The sequence below is a fragment of the Tiliqua scincoides genome, chromosome 6 (assembly GCF_035046505.1).
Source record: "Tiliqua scincoides isolate rTilSci1 chromosome 6, rTilSci1.hap2, whole genome shotgun sequence".
NCBI classification, from domain to species: domain Eukaryota; kingdom Metazoa; phylum Chordata; class Lepidosauria; order Squamata; family Scincidae; genus Tiliqua; species Tiliqua scincoides.
Genome location: NC_089826.1, coordinates 72279368 through 72293914, shown reverse-complemented (window position 1 = coordinate 72293914; position 14547 = coordinate 72279368). Strand labels below are relative to the sequence as shown.

Sequence of the window (14547 nt, the reverse complement as noted above, 5' to 3'; positions counted from 1 at the left end):
TTATACATTGATGAGAAGCTAGGCCACCTTCACCCTTAGGAGATTGCTGCTTATCTCATTTCTGTTTCGGTGCAACCACATTGAGAATAAAACAAATATTTAAACAGTGGGCTGCAGGGTTTTAGAACAATGAAATACAAGGCCTTGACTGAAAAGTCCTAGCAGTATTATATTTATTTTGCCATTGCATAAATTATTTGGAGGGAGCGATTAGCTTTTTCATAAGCGATGAAGGACCCAATTCTATCCGATTTTCCAGCACCAATGCAGCTGCAATGAAGCCCTGAGGTGGCAAATGTAACCTTGAAGAGGCCTCTATGACTGTTCCCTCCCACTGCAGGATGCAGCACATACCCTGTTGGCACAGCTGCATTGCCACTGGAAAGTTGGATAGGTTTTAGCTCAAAGTTACATTTCATATTGGAATGAAGGAGGCCAGTAATTTTTAAGCCCAGGTAGCCAGATGTCTAAGGGCCCAATGCTATCCAATTTTCCAGTGCTGGTGCAGCTGTGCCAATGGGGCATACACTGCACGCTGTGGTGGGCAGGTAGTCACAGAGGCCTCCTCAAGGTGTGGGAACACTTGTTCCTTGACCTAGGGGCTACATTGCCACTGCACTGGAGCTGGACAGTTGGATAGGATTGGGCCCTAAATCCTCAGTTACCGTGTACTGATGCTCACTGGCAAGTATGGATTTTTTCTATTTGATGATGCAAACGGCAAGAGGCTAAGTGTCAACCTTGAAAACTTAATGCATTCCATAAACATTTGAAGTAATAGCTCCCCGTATTATAAAAAGGAAGGAGCACAATACAGTCAGTGTTGAGCATTTCTAAGTTGTATTGATTTCAGACGGAACATACGTGTTAAACTGAAATCACCGAGGTGTAACTGTGCTTCACTTTGGTTGGGTTGTGCCCTTTGTTGGACTGGAAATAGAGCAGAAGCCAATCATCTAAAAATAGCCACATATGAGGTAGTAAATTCAATCATCTTATTGAAAACACTGAAAGTTACAAAAGTTGTCTGTCTGGACTTCTATTACACTTTTTTCTATTAAAGGTACAAATGATAGAAAGTTATTTATTACCTAGATCATGTAAGAAAAGAACTTAAATCCTGAAATCGTGCTGTTTTCTGTCTCTTTCACAGTGTATTTTAGTACTGGATATAATGTTTTCAAAGAAAAGCGGCATTAGGGATAAACAGTTAAAGCCCCTGTTGTATTATCTCTTTTTATGTTAAAAAAGGATGTCATTGGTTCTGTTGTAAGAAAGTCCAAAATATTCCAGTCTTGGCAAAAATCCAAGAAGCATTCAGACATGCTGTGTATTACTCTTGATACTTGTAGTGTTTGCCTTACTGTCATTCCCTTTCCTGTGTAAAACACAGAGCAGATGACCAAATACTCTGGGACTCACATTTATGCTTGCGTATGTGCTGAAAAATTCTGGCTGCCCCAAAGGGTTCTTTACTGTTCTACTTTGTAATGAATTTCTTACTTCTGTAATACACTATTTATGCCTCCACTTCCTGCTTTAGGACTGTTCATAGCCTTTTTATAGAATTTTATCAATTTCAAGGCAGAAGTTGTGAATTACTGTCCATTGTTCATTTCTTGGCTCACACAGTTGAACCCAACATCAGCACACGTATTGACCTTCTGCACCACAGCTCTATTAAGTTGAAGTACTTGAATTTTAAAACAGCTAATTCTCAGACCTAAAGGCCACCTCACAAGAGGTACACAATGCATAGACCATCAAATATATGTGTATTTCTGGAATGTTGCGCTTTAAAATATGAGCAGGGGCTTGAACCAGACTGCATCATATGTGTTTTAAAGTAGGATACATGGAAAAATACATGAATGTGCTATTCCTGACAGGGAGTATTTTCTAGTAGGGTAGGCATACCTCCTCAGCCAGAAGCAGCCCTGAATGCTAGCTCGCACATGTATTGACTGCCGTCATAGATTCATCACCACAGACAGCCCAATCTTATCCAGCAAGACCACCATGTCCATGTTATATCCAGCATTGAATGTGAGCAGGCCGGAAGTCTCCTTGGGGTAGAGGAACATTTGTTCTATTACCCTGTGTAGCACCTCAGCCTGCTCAATGGGTCTATTCTGGCTGCAATCCTGTCCACATATTCCTGGGAGTAAGCTCCATTGACTGTAATTGGACTTACTTCTGAATAGGCAGGCATAGAATTGGGCTCTCAGTTCTGCACCAGCTATTTAGCTTTCAACTTGGGAACAGGGGTGAGGATATGGTGGGGACCTGCTCTACTGTCCCCACCCCCTCCTAAGCCTGAAACCCCCACCCCCCAAAAAAACCCTCACCATCTCTGGAACACCCCCCATTACACCTGAAACAACTCTTACCTGCCCTGACAGTCATTGGGCAAGATGCAGCAACCACAGAATGGCACAGACCTTCCCGTTGGCACCAATTACTTTCTGGGTGTTGAAAACAATTTGATGGCACTTTTATGACACCCAGTGCTGTCCGGTCATAGGAATGGGTTCAGAGTTTCCATAGCGCCCATCCAATATCAGCTTAGTATGTTGCAATGAATGTGTTTCACACAGTCGGCTAATAGTGCTGACTTGTCAAGTGATGAATGGTAAAGCATGTGCATACGAACTGACACTACCAGCAGCTACACCAGCATCATACATTAAGTTGACATTACAGGAACATCCAGTTGACAATACAAAGTGCCGTGTTGGTGCTGCAGGCAGATAAATAGGGGTGCAGTGTTTTGCAGTGTGCCCCCTCTTGATTTGTAGAGAGGCACTTTAGCTTAACCGAGCTGTGGAGTGAGTGGTCTGAAGGTTTGTTGTCCTTACTGCTCTTTATAAACATGGCATGTCCTTGACAAATGTTTCAAAGGGTATGAATGACATAGATTTTTCTTTTCTTTTTTGTTGTTGAAAATTGAATGCTGAGGCTCAAACTGCACATGACCGCAGCACACGTTTGTTTAAACCTAGGCTTCCCTGGACCCTATCAAACTGGGGTCAGTGGCCTGACCCAAACCCCAAAAGGTCATACGGGAGGGGGATGCGAAACCTTTCCTTTACCTGTAGTTTTTCTCCCTTCAGCCTCTCCCCAATGCAGTTTTGTTTCTCAGCTGGCTCTGATACAAGAAATGAATTTAGCTAGAAGAAAAGCACCTCGGGGGAAGGCGACAGGGCTGTAAGCTGTGGACATGGGAAAGGCTTAACAGACATTCTCATACCCTGATGTGCATGGTTCCTTTTGCTATAAAAATGGGACCTTCCCACATAGACATGAATAGGGTAGACTTGGGTGTAAACCATCACATGTAACTTGAGCCTCAGTGACCAAATTTCCAAGGAAATCCACCCATGCTAGGGAATAACTATAGTGTGTGAATATTCCATGTAACAGCCAGTCTAGTGTGTGTGTATATGTATATATACGCATACACATACATATATTTCAAGTGACTTGAATGACTTTTCCTAACTTGTTTGCAACCAATAGATCATATTGAATGTTTTTATGTAAACTTTGTATTGTTGGGGAAGAATTACCCAATCAGAGATTTATATTTTCATAAATGTTAAATTTAGTTAAATTTTGTTACAGAGTTGTTAAATTAGAAATCTATGGCTGTCTTCAAACAATATACAGTCTTGTGTATGCCTTGTTTGTATGAAATAAATATAAACTACATAATGAGACTAATGTGGGGCTTCTTTCTATTTATTAACTTGTTTTTGATGCACTACATTTCTCACTATGGCATAGATGTATAGCTAAACTTGTATAGTGTAAATGGAATTTTAGCCCTGTTTCAGTTTTATACTGGTGCTCCACACTTTTGCTTGCCAGGGAGCAGTGGTCATGGGTAATAATAATATGTCAAACCAGTTTCCAGGGTTTTTTCACATTCTAACAACACAAAAAGACAATTACCTGAGGATAGGGGTAGGCTCACTTTTCTGAGTTCTGTCAGTGGACTGCAACAGGTGTAACTGTTGAAGGTGAGGCAACTTCTATCCCCTTCCCCCACTAGAGACACTGGGTGCAGGGAGTAACCTAAGGGGGAATAGACATACAGACCTTTTACAGTTCCTGAACGATTACACAACTTTTCTTCATAACCTTTTTTTTCTCCCAAATAAATAATGACTTGTAGGAAAACATAAAGCAATCCATTTAAGGAGCCCCACTACACTGGGGGCTAACCCTGTATGTGACATTACATGGCCTGAACATCAAGAGACACACCCCATTGGGGATGTATTGCACCTTCCCAGATTTAATTGTAATAAATGGGCACACCCCTCCCATTCACTCCCATTCAGCTGTCATGCTGATCTGCATGTTGGAAGCATGATAGTAATCCTGATGCATGATGCATCAGGATCATCTTTAACCCATTTCTGCCACAGGTGTACACATTTGGTCCCTGTTGCGCATATACAATGGTGGGCAGAAATGCCTTAAGCCAATTGGACCAATTGCTCCCAATTCAGCCCAAAATTAGGATAAAAATAAAATTAATATTTTTACTAAATCATTTCACAGTCATCAAAACAAGTAGTTTTTTTACTATTTACTTTTCAGAGGCGATCTACACATTTTGTGTACTTGTAGACTTACATGTATGTAATTTCATGTTTAAATTATTTGGTCCATTAAGTCACAAGCACTTTTTAAGTGCACATTTTAATTGCTTTCCACTCTACCACTGAGATATAACATCTATAATAAATGTTATTTATAGCTCTAAGATTCTGTGGACATTGGCTGTGAATCTGGGCCCCCACAGCTCCTAAGGCCAGCCCTGCCTTTAATTCAAGTAGCAAGAGCTATCCATATAAGCTCAAAACACTTTGTGTCTGTAACCTCAGTAATACATAAGACACAGGCCAGTAATAGAGGCTAGGATGGTTTGCCTCCTATTGAAGAGAAGATAGTGCTTTGTCTCAGGCCACTGGTTGAGTCAAGAGCCAAGAACCACTGCCCTTTAAAGGTGAAGAGTGGATTGTAAAATTAAAAAGAAAAAAAGGCCTTGCTAGATTTATGGGTCATCAGGTTGACAGGAATGGGTGACTTAAGGGATAATGTGGAATAAAGCTGGTGTAGCCAGTGGCATAGCGAAGGGGGGCAGGAGGGCACATTGCCCCGGGTACCACGCCTTGAGGGGGTGTCCGAGAGACCTCAGAAAGGCACTTCTGATTTTCAGCAAAAACTGGTAGTGCCTTTCAGAGGCCTCTAAGACACCCCCTCAAGGCGTGGTACCCAGGGCCTCAGAAGGTACCCAGTCCCCATCTCCTCAGGCCTCCTAGAGGGTTCCGAAAGGCACTTCTGGTTTTCACCAAAAACTGGAAGTGACTTTTGGAGGCCTCTAAGATGTTGTATGAGGGTTGTTGAAAACTTTGGGGGGTACAGCAGTGCCAGATGCCTTAGCTATGCCACAGGGTGTTACATAATGACTGAGTTGGGAGTTTTCCAGTTCATTGCTTGTGCCTGCCATGAACACACTAGGTGGCCTTGGTCAAGCCTCTCCCTCATGTCTTCAGTTCCTAATCTATAATCAGGGACATGCCAGCAGGGGAGGCTCTTGTCCTGCTCCAATGAAAATAGTCTCAGTACCTCCAATTAAAATAGCCTCACATACAGTGAGAGACTAGAGCTTGCGGTAGCAACGGCGCAGCCTCCCTGGTGATTGCGCAGGCACTGAGATAGCCTGCATGCTTTGCAGTGTGACATCCTCACATACCGGGTCTGCCTCCCCAGCCTTGAACCTCACCACGCATCACTGTCTTCACTGTGGAGACAATAGTACCTTACAGGACTACTGTAAGGACGACATCCAGATAGCACATGTGAAGTGCTCTGCTCCAGTGGAAAGCGCTACACAAGTGCAGCGTTATCTTGCATCTTGTAACATCTTATTCAAATGTTGCAGGGAGGCAATTTCCATTCCAAGAGGTAAAATGTAAAGCAGGACAAGCAAGCATGGAATGGTTTGGGCATACATCTGAGAACTACTTCTGCAGACAGAATCTCAAGTTTGTGCTGCCTGAAGTCACCCATTTATAGGGAGAGCTAACAAATGGCCATTGTCACCATGTATTATGTCTTCAAGGAAAGGCAGCTGTAAGATACAGAAGCTAGATGGCGCCATAGCCTTGCACTATCTTCTCTCTTCCTAGGTACCTGCCAACCTGTTTTCAGTGATACAGCAAAAAGGCCTGTTCACCTGCCATGTAAATCACTCTCCAAACTGGCAATAGCTATAATGGGTCAGGATGGTGGCCAAAATTTGTCTGCATTTTCACAAGTGGAGAAAGGGAACCAGATGTGCAGTCCTCAGCCTTCTGTTGAGTTGCCTCCATTGGAAGCAATAAATACATTAAAGGCAAGAGTAAAGCAAAATAAAATATCTTATATGGTTTGGCACGATCCCCGTTCTCTTCACTGATCAAGGGCACACTAAATGGAGTCCAGGTGACCAAGATATTTATGAAGTAAGGCATATGAAGTCTCCCAACTGAATAATTTAGATAACAGCCAGTGTTATCTCAAAGACTGTAGGCAGATAATAGTGATGACCAGTGATGCAGGTCATCAAAACAGTTACCAGTGCTGTCTACCTGTTCCATACCCAGGAATATTTTTCACATTGCCCATTCTGTCAAGGGGCACCTGAGAGGCAGCAAGGAACAGTGGTTACAGGGTTGAGGAGGCCCAGATTCAAAGCCCCAAATCTCATCTGTGAAGGCTGTTTGAGTGACCTTGAGCCAGTCAATATCTTTCCATCCAAATTAACATAGGCTTGTGGAGGAACAGATATATACCTGAGCTTCTTCGAGGAAGGGTAGAATAAGCAGGGCCAGCCAAAGATCTCTGAGTGTCTGAGGATGCTGATGACATCCCTCTTATCCACAGCACAGGAGCAGCTGGTTCAGCTATTCTTCAAAACAGGAGAAAAATTGAGTGGAAAATGGAGTGTGGAGGAGGGGAGTGGTAGGCTAGCATGCTCTACTACTCTCCTCTCCTCTCTTCCGGACTTCTGTCCCCCTCTTTCAAGCAAGAAGAGAAACAGTGGCAGAGGAAGTGACTGAAGTGACACCTTGTTGGATCCAGTTTCTGTAAACCAGTATTTCCCAAACTGTGGGTTGGGACCTGATTGTTAATGGTGCCTGAAACTGAAACTGATAGACTGATAACTGACAAGGGAAATTTATTGAGCCTTGTGGAAACTAAAACAGAGCCACAGGTGCTGGAGAGTAGGTGATTGTGTCTCAGTCCGCTTCGAAGGGCAGGCTGAGAGGAATGCAACACCACCAGAATGGTCCCAATTCAATAAACACAGAACCCAAAAAGCACTTGAGAAGGAAGTTCCTCCCCTTCTCCAAACACAAGAGGAAAAATGTAATGAGCCTTATGGAAAGTGAGTCACACTGCACGTTTACTCATAAGTAGGCAACCATGTCTTGGCTATTATTGAGTCAGAACCTTTATTGGCATAATTCACACATATACAGAGAGACAAATCACAGATCTATGGAAGATCAAGGAACTCCCAGAATATTACACTAACCCATTTCCCAAGTTCTATTAGCAGAGCTGCAGTGTTTCAAAAGAGGTTTTAAAGAAAACCCCATAGTCTCAGTTATAATTGGGTCCTCAGATGAAGGCCAGGTGAAGGGGGACACAAGGCCACAAGAATGGCCCTGATTTGATGAACATGGAAGTCAAACGCTCCAGAAGGCAGCCCCACCACCATAGTAAACAGCATAAAAACAGAGGTTTCAGCAGCTGATAAAATGAAACTTTTTTTTAGTCTCATAAAGCTCATAAAGCTAAGTGGGTCTTAGCTTTTTAGTCTCATAAAGCTAAGTGGGTCCTGATGGAGTGTTATTTTAAAAAGTGGGTCCCGGTACTAAAAAAATTTGGGAACCACTGCTGCAAACTAAAACTTTACAGAACAGTAATCATTCAATGCGTGCACTGATTAGGATATTCACAAGGCGACTCTGCACAGAAGTTCTCCATGCCAGCAGAAGCCCTGGAACCTGTTTCCCCACCTCACCAGGTTTCTACTCAAGCAGTCCTGCTTCTCCCTCCATACACTGGTGGGGGGGTCTGGGTGGTGCTCCCTTATGTGGCTGTGAAAGTTTGCATCCTGAGAGTCTTTTCTAGTCTGACTGCTCTTTCTATTTCCAACCCTCAATGATAATGCAGTTGATTGTCCAAGAGGGTCCAGTGCCTGATGAATCTCCATGCTTTTACCTAAAAACGCTATCACACTATCAACCCAGTAAGAGGCACCACACCACACTTCCAATGTCCTATGCACCCTGCCCGGCCTTGCCATGTGTCCTTGGGTCCACTCAGATGTGCATCAGTCACAGAACTGACACAGGTACACCCCAAGGGCAACAAGGGGCTTATCTGTAGGTAAGGGAATAGCAGTTCCCTTACTTCAGGGAGGCCTCCTGATTACAAACACACACCCCACTATAGGATGCAGTGTGTGTCTCAATGGCACATCTGCATCAAAGCAAGAAACAATGGACAGGTTTGGGGCATAAAGCATGCTTTTCAAGGCTTCAGTCCTATATATACTTACTGGAAAGTAAGTCTGATTGACCTCAATGATGCTTCCTTCTGAGTAACTTTGTTAGGCTCAGCCTGCGATGATCAATCATTGCTTCTGATTTGGATTGCCAACTCTTCCACCACCCTCTGTAGCTATGCATTTAACAACACCTTGACATTTGCAGATGAACAACTTCACCTCAACAGATGCACATCAAGCAAGCAGCTGTTAAAAGCACACAAGAAGGCAAGGCTGGTTTCCTGGTCAGTCGGCAACATTCCTCCTCAGAGTCATCAGGCATGCTGCACTTGAAGAAATGATGTTGCTGTGCTGGGGGTGGTAATTTAATGAAGAATGTAATGAAACAAACCATGTTGAAATATCTGTATTCTTTCAAAAGTTATAGCCAAATAACCGGAAAAGGAAAACACAACTGCCTTATGTAACAAAAAGTGGATTGCTTTAAACTGACCAATGAGACTGATCGTTCTGAGAGCCAATGATGACAGAGCAGGGAATCCATAAGGTGTTAAAATGAGTCAGCTCTCATTTCCATAAGTCAGAGCTAATACTGGAACTCTTATGCAGCTGTGTGCCATCAAGTGAGTCGCTGGCTTTTTGCTGGTTACTGATTTGTTGGGTGACCCATACTGTTATATATTAAAATAAATAAATAGCATTATTGGGGGCGACACTAACCCTAGTGGTGCCACTGCAGTTAAACTTGCGTGTATGATATTGTAATTTACTCAGTATGGCCTGGCACCAGAGGAGGTTCATTGGGGGGGGGGGTAACACTAACCCTTGTGACGCCTCTGACTTGAAGGCTGCTTTTTCTGGACTATCTGCGCACAGTGCTTCAGAGGACTTTCCTTCCAGGGGCAAAACCCAGGGTCTGTCTTGGTTTCCACACAGTGCTGTCCAAGAGGAGTGACCTCATTTTGTGCAGCTCTTTTGGCCCAGTAGGACAATTGCCTGCCCATCCAGGTGGCTTTGAGAGAGGGCCAGCCCTGAGAACACTCAGTCAGGATCACCCCCCCCCCTTGTGCAGTGAGGCCCCCACGTGGGCTCCTCTGGTTTCCTTCCCCTTTGTCTGGCTGGCTTGCCCTGCAGGGAGGGAGCCAGGAGGCCGGGCGGGCTCTGCCTTCCCTCCTTGCAGGTAAAGGGTTACAGAGCCTGGGAAGTTCTCGGATGCAAACTTTAAAGGGCTTTTCTGCTGCTCTGCGGTCACATGACGCCCGGGGGCCCAATGGCACCGGCGACAGTGTCTCTGTCTCGCTGGAGAGGTCAGGCAGAGTCTGCCCCGGGGAAGGAGGCATCGCTGGCGGAGTTCGCGTTCGGACGCAGCGCAGGCTGAGCTCCGGGAGCCTCTGAGCAGCGCAGGCACTGCAGGTAGGAGGAAGTTCTGCCAACTTGGCCACTGATCCGGGAGCCTCTCCTGAGCCAGGGCGCCTGGCTGGGTCGCCTGGGCGCCTGCAGCCCTCCTCTTCCACCTGCTGCTCCCGATTCTTTCTCAGGCGCATAGAGTGGGAAGGCATCTAAAAGGTCATCTAGTCCAGCCCCCTACCTGTAGCAGGAGTCCAATCGAGACGAGAAAAAGAACCAGCACCTTCCCCCCCCACCCCGGGACACTCAAAGCCACTTCCCCTCAACTCTTGCAAGCTTCCTGAGGATGGGGAATGATGGCTAAAGTGCTGGAAAGATCAGGGCTGCCATCCTAGCCACACTTACCTGGGAGGATCATTGAACTCAGTGGGTCTCACTTCTGAATAGACGTGTGTAGGCTTGTGCTGGAGAACAGCCGGTCTCAAACAGTGGAGCCTGTGGCCCATCAGTGGGTCACAACCCAATTTTTGGTGGTTTGCAAAAGCGGCAAGGCAGATTAGGCTACGGGCATCAAGGTTTAAACAACCTGCTGCTGGGGGAGGGGGAGGCACTGCTGCCCAATCACCATGATAGCCGAAGAGGCTGGAGCTGCTGCTAAAGTGAAACTTTTTTTAAGGTTGATCCTGATCAGGGTGGCCAGATGCAATGGAGGACAAAGTGCCTCTACCTTTAACCACTGTATAGAAGAGGGAATCTTGGCAAGTGCAGCATTTTAAACCCTTTCGGTTGAGCTGCACCTGCCAAAATTCCTTCTTCTATACAGTGGTTAAAGGTAGAGGTGCTTTGCCCTCCATTGCATCTGGTCACCCTGATCCCAATGCTAAAAAGTTTGAGAACCACTGTGTGGGACAATCAATGTCTTTCCTTAAACTATGAAGTGCAAAGGAAGAGGGAAATGTGTTGAATTTCATTGAACTGTCCTGAGAGACACAATTATTTATTTGAATGTGCACCAGTGATGCAGGTGGCCACAGTGATAGCACATGAACTTCATGCGTGAAGATGTTGGACCTGCCATGTCAAATACTGCAGACTGTTTACTATTCTGGCTGGGGGGGGAGTGCAATGTTGCATTCATAGCTAAATAAACACATTCTGTGTGTGAGTAAAGGAGACTTAGGGCCCAATCCTATCCAGTTTCCTAGTGTTGGTGCAGCCATGCCATTGGGGCGTGCACTGCATCCTGTGGTGTGGAGGCATTCACAGAGGCCTCCTCAAGGTATAGGAACATTTGTTCCCTTATCTAGGGGCTGCATTGCAGCTGCACTGGTGTTGGAAAGTTGGATAGGATTGGGCCCTAATTGTCCAATCTCTACTCAGAAGTCAGCCCCACTGAGTTCAATAGGGCTTACTCCCAGGAAAGTGTGCATAAGGTTGAAGCCAAAGTTGGAACAAGTTTGTCAGAACTTGGACACCTTGTATTAACTTTTGTCTTTGTTTCCTTTCCAATGTACAGTCTTGCTTTCTGATGATAGAACTATTTTATTTTTATTAGCTTGCTATGTTTTTGATATGCCTTTGAACATAACCTACAATTTGCTTTTATGTAGAGAATTGTTCTTTCATTTATATTAATAATACAAAAGAGTCACATGACTATGCAATAAGTTTGTTGTCACACAAGCTTATGTATGTCTACCCAGAAGTAAGCCCCATTGATTTCATTGGGTCTTATTCCCAGGAATGTGTGTGTATAAGGTTGAGGAAGTGTCTTCATTCAGATTGTTAAGGAGGGGTCCCAGGGCCTGCTCTGGTCTGTGTAGTCATGTAACAGCCACTTGCTATTTGAAGCCCACTCCATCGCAAAAGCTTGGGGTGGCAGGACAAAAGCAATGTGTAATACACAAAGCATCACATCAAATAAATAAATAAACATCCCAGTACACTTCTTGATTTGACCCTGAATCTCAAAAGCGCAAGAAAGTCATAGGACACTTTCAAAAGAACATAAGAAGAGCCAAGCTGGATCAGGCCAAAGGCCCATCTAGTCCAGCTTCCTATATCTCATAGTGGCCCACCAGATACCTCAGGGAGCACACAAGACAACAAGAGACCTGCATTATTGCCACTGGAAAACTGAACATATAGAAGTCTGATGGAAACTCTATAGGGAGTTGCAGGAAGTTATTTACTGTATATTAGATCAGGAACACTTTTAGGAATCACTATCACAGATAAATGGGTGCGTAATGAAGTTCTTGTCTTCATTCTAGATCCTGAGCTAGCTAGACTAGTGGCCCGACTCAGAATAAAGCACTTTCTTGTATGAGATCTTTTCCATGATGGCACAACTTTCTGGTGGGTCTGGGCATAGTAGATCTTCCTTCCATGCCCAGCCCCACCAGAAAGTGCACTGGCAATCCTACTCAAATATCGGAACACCCGTGCATGATTTAATTATGTACCTATGTCATTTTTTAGAGCAGCCATTTTCAACCAGTGTGCTGCAGTACATTGGTGTGCCATGAACTCGTGTGCTGTAGGTGTGCCGTGGAATTTGGGGGAGGGTCACTTATTAGTACGGGATGTGAGCCCCCCACCAACAGCATGGTGTGCCTTGTCAATTGTCAAAACACTAATGGCGTGCCTTGGGAATTTTAGTGCCTTGTCAGTGTGCCGTGAGATGGAAAAGGTTGAAAATCACTGCTTTGGAGTCTGTAAAATGGAAATATTACTGGCTTGCTATGAGAATTCATGCTAAAGGATTTGATATTACCATAAAAAGCCCCCTTCTGTCATAAGATCTTGCAAGATTTGTTTCATTTTGTTTCATTCTGCAGTTTTCTTCTTGGGAAAGTAGAACAGAGAGGTCTTCTGTAGGCAAATAATAACATGAGGCCTCTGTCATCCTGTAAATAGAGATGACCTGGTAGACACTATGTACATAGACTTCCAAAGTCCCTTGCCAAAGGCTTCTGAATAAAGAGCCCTCCTATGGATTAGCCAATGGTTAGCAAACAGGTTGCTGAGGGAAGGAATAAAATAGTTCTCACAATTAAGAAAAGTAAGCAGTGGGTTCACCAAAGACATGCACTGGAACCAGCCTTCATAAATTACCTAGAATTAGAAGAAGTAAATAAATTATTAGATATGTTGCTCAGGAAGGATGAACAATGAGGTTGCTGCTGACAGCAAATTATCCATTACTAAGTTAGATGGGCACTGGTCTGACTTGGTTACAGCAGCTTCCTATGGTCAAGATGATGAAAACCCAGGCAGACTGTGAAGAGCTCCACAGGGATCTCTCCAAACTGAGTGAATGAAAAACAAAATGGCAAATTAGGTACAATGTACAAAATGAATGGGGGGGCATCCAAGGCTGGCAGGTCAGGGGCCCACACCCATCAGACAGAGGAGAACCCATACACCATGTTGACCCCTGAATCCTCAGGTCCAGTGGGTCATGACCCATAACCTGTCAAGTGGGGGGGGGCAGTGCAGACTTTAGCCCCAAAGAGCATGGTGCCTTGGCACCAGTGCTGAAGATAAAGATGAGGGCAAAAAGATTCCAACTTCACATATACAGTGATGGTGTCTGAACTGGCAGTGACAAGCCAGGAAAAAATGTCTCAGGGTCGTGCTGGATAGCTCAATGCAGCAGGAACTGAAGCAGCACATTCTGTGTTAAAAATGTTTAGGAAAGGGGCTGAAAATAACACTTTGTTTATTATATTATATGCTGCCTTTAGGTATAATTCCCCTCCCCGCCCCCGCCCCCACAAATGTTGGCTTAAAATCAGCTAAAAAGAAAAAAATATAATGCAATTAATTAAATCTCAAAATAGAAGAGAGAGCAATAACTCTATAATGTCAGGAGCCATCCTAAAACTAGCATCCAGGGGAATGAGCTGTTCTGGGCCAGATTTGATAATACGTGTGTTGACCTCTCCATATTACATGGAAGAGAAAGATGCGTGTGTGTACATCTGAACTCACCAACCCGGTTATTCCACCGCTGCATAATCACACAGGAGGAATTTCTCTCCTGGAATTTCTCTCCTGTGAAGGGCCAGCAGCCAGATCATCTGTGCATTTTGAGCTGTGGGACTTCCCCTTCATGCTTCATGTGTTACCTATAGGAAGACTGGTGCAAACATGGTTCCCTTGGTAAAGTGAGAATCTGGCTTACCAGATTGTTGTTGAATCCGCAAGCCCTAGATCTGAGTAAAACTATTCTCAAAAATCTTTAGAGCACTGAATGTGAGTACTATGGTGGATTTGGGGATGGGGGGGAGTGGTTTGTTTGTTTTTATTCTTTTGCAGAACTAATGGCAAGGAGTAGATGCCAGGTCCTGAAGTTGGTAGAACCTGTGGGTTATGATATTTTTATTTTAAATCAGTGGTCAAACTTTTTTGACTGGTGGCTCCTTGACCTACTGGGCCACTGGCTGCAGCTCCCTATTAGGGTGACAATCCTATATATTGTATAGGGCAGCAGGTTTATCAAAAGGATTTTGCAGCTCCTCTGACTAGTTTCCATGGCTCACAGTTTGGGAAACACTGTTTTAAAGACTGTATGCGAACTTGGTGGGTGTAATGGAAATGCGTGAGATCCCTCGAGGAGA

The 14547-nt window shown here is 44.4% G+C and overlaps 1 protein-coding gene across 1 annotated transcript in view; it reads left to right on the top strand.

Moving 5' to 3' along the window:
- The first annotated feature begins 9841 nt into the window (after positions 1 to 9841).
- Positions 9842 to 14547, top strand: part of C6H4orf19 (chromosome 6 C4orf19 homolog) — a 46905-nt gene continuing 42199 nt past the window's right edge. Inside the window, exon 1 of the mRNA XM_066632434.1 lies at positions 9842 to 9988. The gene's annotated coding sequence lies outside the window, so the exon portion shown is untranslated. The remainder of the gene's footprint in view (positions 9989 to 14547) is intronic.